Source organism: Natator depressus, chromosome 3 (genome assembly GCF_965152275.1).
Source record: "Natator depressus isolate rNatDep1 chromosome 3, rNatDep2.hap1, whole genome shotgun sequence".
NCBI lineage: Eukaryota > Metazoa > Chordata > Testudines > Cheloniidae > Natator > Natator depressus.
Window position 1 is genome coordinate 88,780,729 of NC_134236.1, and position 6,000 is coordinate 88,786,728.

The following is a 6,000-nucleotide window of genomic DNA, read 5'->3' on the forward strand; positions in this document are numbered from 1 at the left end:
ATTGGACATGAGTGTTATATACCACACCACGACAGACATGTTATCTTAATCCCTCTGCATAGAAAGTCAGATCTTCTCAAGAAGCATCCCATTGCTAGCATCAACATGCATCATGACCACAGGTACCAGTGAGATAACATTATCCGTTTTTGCAATGTGAAGCATAGTGTGTCACCTCAAATATCTTAAAGGTTCTCTGGGTTATTAAATAGTTTAAGTGTCACAACTTTCCTTAATTTACCTATTCAATAATAGCTGAACCTTATAAGCTTTAGACAAGCTTGTTTTGTATTATGTTATACTGGTGTCTGTTAGTATTACTAGAGTTCATCTTGTGTTACTTTAATTATAAAGTTTGCTCTTTCATACTTCATCTTTGATAATTCACTTGGGTCTGAGCATAAGATGTCTCAGCCCTACAGAATCACTATATGGTTTTTATGTAATTAAAAATGCATTTGAACATTTTAAAAAAAGATTTACAACTTAAAAAAATAAAGTAGAATTTTTTAAGGTGCTTCCCACCCCACCCCACCCCCCCAAAAAAAGTTAATAAAATTTGTCAAGCAGTCATTACATAGTATAGCCCAACCACTGTCAATATTTGTGGCCCTGCTTCAGGAAAACATCGCTATCCAGCAAAGCTATTAAGCACATGCCTAAGTTCCAATGACTTCAATGGGATTTAAGTACATGCTTAAAGATATGTACGGGCTTAGTGTTTTCCTGAACGTGAGTCCTTCTCCTATAACCATTTTATTTGATTTTAAAATGCGCACTACTTTGCATAGTTACAAACTCTTGATTCAGCACCAAATCCTGCAGTCTTTACTGAAGCAAAACTCCCAATGCCTGAGAAAGAAAGCTAGGATTTGGTACTAGCACAGTATTTACACAGACTAAAATGACTTCATTAAAGTCATCCATTGCCAGATACTGTTTACCTAACAAAGTATGGACGAGTAACAAAATTCCAAGTAAACGTTATCTGCGTTGCAATATTGCAGGGGCAGTTTATTTGGTTAAAAAAATGTTGTTGTTGTTGTTTTTTAAATACACAAGAGTGTTTCTATTAATCTTGGATTTTGTGAAAGCTTGCCTTTACATAATTTACATTTTGGACCAAAGTTGATGTAACAGTGTTTCCCTTGATGTACGTTTTCATGTTATTTAGCCACTAGACTCTATTGTGTGGTAAACTCATGCATTTCTAAGGGAGATTGTTTTCTCTAGAAAGTCATGATTAAAACAAAGGAAAGCAAAATTCATGAATTAAACCAGTAATAAAAGCTAAGCCAGTACACACAAGCCACTAAAACATCAAGTTATATATGACAGTCCTTCCTTGTTCTGTTGCACTGAATTTAGATATTGTGGTTCTCCAGCCATGGTATGCATAATTTTACATACCATCTGTTTTACATGTCATATTCCATACGTAGAATGCATAACCTGAATACAATATTTTGATGGATTTGAGCTACATGAATGTTTTTGTTCTTAAATTGATGGGTTATGAGTTAAGAATGATATTCTTCAATTTCTAAGAATTTGCTCTACAAATTAAGATATGACACCATACAATTGATTTTAAAATATAAACATGACAAGAAGTCAGAAGAAAGTCAAGGGTCTTTTTGCTGGAATCCTGGTAAGAATGTTTACAATCTAATTATATGAGCTCAGTAATCTGTCAGTATCAGTCATATGATAAACAAACTGGAAGATTACAAGACTTTATAAATATGTTTCAAAGGAACATACTTTATAGTACATTTTCAGAAGCCTAAATGAAAAATTTAGACAAGAGTGATATTTGGATCAAGCAACACTTTTTTCTCAGCAGATTATACTGACAAGAAGGTTAAAAGTGACTAAAGGAGGTTCAAATGTAGATTCTTCATTTGCTAATTTCCTTTCCCACTCCCTACAACCTCTGATCTAGGAACCCCTGCCCCCCCAAAAATCACATACACACTTCATTTATGGATAAACCTAAAATACCAACAATGAGTATACACCTTTCTAATTTCAGAAACCATACACAAATATTTGAAGTATCACTTGGATTTCTTAATGTATATGTGAGCAGTCATTGGGACAAAATCTAAAAAAGTGTACAACACAGCATAGCTGATGGCCTACCAGGGGTTATGCTAAGATTTATGCAAATAAATATCCTTGTTTTCAGAGTTGTGGAATATCCACAACTCCAGATGAAATCAACAGGACCTGCAGTTGCTTAGCAGCTTGGGGGGGGGGGGAGGAGGGGGAGAGAGAGAGAGAGAGAGAGAATCAGGCCAAAGTTTTTAATATGGAAAAATATTCATTATCTAAATGAAAAGTAAAATAGTAAAAATAACTTATTGCAATGACTGTCAGTAACTACCAGATAAGACAAGAAAAACCTCAACAAAATTCTGTCTAACTGAGCCCCAAATATATAGTACCTGATTTAAAACAATTTAAATTCAGGATATTACAGTAAAGTTAGGGATAAAAACTGCAGTCTGACATTTAAGTCTGAGCCTCCTCCCCATAATGTGAAGGTTGTAAGAGAAAAGAGAAAGTGACAAAACAAAAATCATTTATCTACATTAAAGCCTTGCTCCCCACCACCCCCCACCCCCCAGCTCTCATAGGAACATCTGTCCATAAATAAATATTATGGACACATTCAATTTAATAGCAGTTCTGCTGGAAGCATAGAAAAAAGCTGATTGCTAGGTCCAGTACCTTGAATTGTATATACAGCATGTATGAACTTGACTTTTTTATTAAAAGGGTAACTACAAGAAAATACGGAAAGGTTATTCTTTGCTATGAAGCATCCTATTTCTAACAATTAAATATCTGTAGGCATCTTGGATTACTGGCAATGACCCTGACAGTTGTTAGATATTTGTATAAGGATATTAAGTGTTTTGGAGTTCTTTTTAACATTTTGTAGAAAAGTTAATAAGATCACTATATATAGAGCTTCCACAAATTATTCTTTTGAGAATGATGAGAATTGACAAATATATCTATAAAGTACAAATAACATTCTATCATTTTAGAGTAGGTGAAGAGGATTAAAAAGTGGTCAGGATATGCAAATGAGAGGGTTTTTTTCTTAAAGGTTAATTAAAGATTTGGGGTCCCATTACTATATTGAACTGCTTCTAACCCTGATACTCCACTATGCAGACAACATTCTATGAACTAAAACTTCCATCTACTACTTTTTTGCATAAAATATGCTTTGTAATTTATATAATGTTCATTTTAATTATTAAGATGCATTCTTGTTTGTGTATATGTTGTTCAGGAGTTCTTAAAAATGGAAGAAGAAATAAAAAGTATACAACATGTACTACGTTTCCCCAAGGGGAAGGGGGAACTGTTCAAGAACTGAATATTATGCAACACCTTTCCTTGTGGATATTACATTTCTCTTGTTAATCTCTGTTCCCACTGCTTACTCTTAGGGTCTGATCCATAGGCTATTGAAGTCAATGGGAGACTTTGCACTGAGCTAAGTGGGCTTTGGATCAGGCCCCTCTCTGGTTAACAACTTTATAGTAGGGGAGGGGCAGGGGAAGGGGAAAGTAGAGCACTAGAAAAAAAAAAAAAAAACCAGAACATTCTGACCCCCTGGGTATTTTGTGAAAGTCTGTGTATAAAGTGACTCAGTCTCCCTTTTGTTAGCAAACATTTGAAGAGAAGACAATCATTTAGATTTTTCTTCACTATGTCCGAATGGAAATCTACAAGATAATTCTGACACAATGCAGCTAAACATCCCTTTGGTAACAGCTATTCTTATCTTCTTAGAATGAACTTCTTTCACTAATCTCTGCTACTGTACCTCTTTCAGCCTGCTCTCTCATTCTTTTCCTTTGAACAGTATTCAGCACGAGCCCTACCCTTCTTTCACTGAAGTCAATGGGAGTTTTGCCATTGACTTGAATGGGAGCAAGATCAGACCCAGTATTTCAAATAAACGGAGACAAGATATGCTCCTCATGGTGCTGCTTCTAAAACCAGGAGAAATATTGAAATCGTGTAGCAAAAATCTATTTAAAAGTCTCCAGCAATCACCAGCTTTATCTGTTTCCCACTGCTTTGCCTGACTCGTGGGAAGGAACAAACAGCCCCCTTGCTCTAGAGAGTCTGACATCTGACAGCCGGAGGTACCAGCGATCTGAGAGGAGTCACCAGGCACAAACCTCTAGTTGGGTGCAGCCAGGCACTAATTTGATATCAACCATTTTGCAAATATTAAAGCTCCCTTACGGGAACAATATTTTGCAGCCAGGACCCGCTACGAAGCACATAATGGAGAGATATGGGCTGGCAGGAAGAAGGGATAGTAGTTGATGAACTCCATAGGCGGCTTCCTTGGGTAAGGGCTGAATTGCCTGTGGTGGGAGTGGGGAAGACCCACGCTGGGACCCAGGCGACAGGAGGCGCGATGCCACCTACCCCAGGAGCGGAGCCTCTCCCACCGCAGGTTACATTGGCTGGCGGGAGAACAGACCCTCTCACTCCCCTTCTACAGCTCTGAATCGCATCGCTACTAATATAGGGGTCACTCTAACAGTAACAGTATAAACCACAAGCCTCTGGCAGCCAGATATGGGCTAATTCCTTACAGCAACTCCAACCTGCCCTCGGCAATACAGATCCCCGTGCCCAGCTCCAGCCTCATCCCCAGTAAGGCACAGAACCAATGGTACCCAGCAGAGCAATGCACAGAAACCGTTCAGCAGTGCACGGAACCAATCCCACAACTGTACCCAGAGCAAGGCACACAGTCTGCAGCAACGCAGACCCCCTACAACTGTACCAGAGCAATGCAGAGAACCAACCCCTCCAAAAAACTGCACTCCGGCCAACTCTCACAATGCCCCCACTGTACCCAGAACAAGACAGGGAAGCCCCCACACTGCACGCACTGTGGTGCGGCAGGTAGCACGCCCACAGAACCCCCAAAGTGTCCCCAAAGACATGCACAACCCCCACACAGCAGGAGCCCCAGCAGTACACAGGAGAACCCTCCTGCGGTACCCGGCGCGATGTCCGAGAGGTCCAGCCCAGCCGCGGAAAAGTCCTTCTCTAAAGCTTCACCTTAGCATCACATCAGCCGCTTCCTCTCGCCCCCCGCCCGGCCGCGCGTGCGGTAAGACCGGGCACCGCGAGCGCTAGCCCAGCAGATGCTGGCAGGGGCAGGCTTCCTGCTCGTCGCCACCACTTACCGGGCATCCTGAAAAGCCGGCGGGGTGCCGGCGGGGGGCAGCGGGTCGGGTTTCGCCCTTCAGCAGCCAGGGCTCAGCCCCGCGCGGGAGACCCCAGGAGCCAGTGGATCTGCGGCGTGTGGGAGGGAGAGACTCACACGCACTGCTGGAGACGGGGCGGGGGCGGGGGAGGGGGGAGAGTCGCGGAGTTCAGGACGCGTTTTCTGCACACCCCAGAGAGGCTGGGGCCAGGTGCAGCAGGGCGCGCGCCCGCGGCGCGGGCACAGCGGCGGCGGCAGCCCCAGTCCCTGCACTGCCCGTCCCCTGTGCCCGGGAGCGGCGGCAGCAGGAGATGCAGCCCCCGGTCTCACACACACAAACTCTCTCTCTCGCTCCCGCGGCTGCGAGCGAGGAGCGGTCTCCCACGGAAGAGCCCCACTCCCCTGCCTTCCCCGGCTGCCGCGGGAGGCCGGCGTGGCAGAGGAGGTCCAGCCTCCGTGGCTGTGAGGGAGACACGGCGGCTCTCCCGCAGCGCACCCTCCCCCCGGCCAGTGAGGGGCGCCCCGCAGCTGCCGCCGCCTGTGGATGAGTCTCTGGGCCCGGCGCACGGAGCAGCCCCCGCCCCCCGGAGGTCACAGCCGCGCAGGCTGGGAAGCGCAGCGCGGGTTAGCCCCCGCGCAGACACACGGGCGCCCCCCGGCCGCTGCTCCGAGGGGCCCGGGCCTGGCTCAGCCACGCACTGGGCACCCCGGGGAGGGGGCGTGCATGCCCTAGGGGACCC

At 44.3% G+C, this 6,000-nt stretch overlaps 1 protein-coding gene across 11 annotated transcripts in view; it reads right to left on the reverse strand.

The window, feature by feature from the left end:
• The window catches only part of HS3ST5 (heparan sulfate-glucosamine 3-sulfotransferase 5), a 255,464-nt gene extending 250,056 nt beyond the window's left edge, over window positions 1–5,408 (reverse strand). For 6 of the 11 annotated variants that reach the window (XM_074948280.1, XM_074948277.1, XM_074948279.1 and 3 more), the window contains exon 1: window positions 5,241–5,408. The gene's annotated coding sequence lies outside the window, so the exon portion shown is untranslated. The other 5 variants (XM_074948272.1, XM_074948269.1, XM_074948270.1 and 2 more) reach the window with 3 other exon arrangements.
• Between the last annotated feature and the right edge of the window lie 592 nt (window positions 5,409–6,000).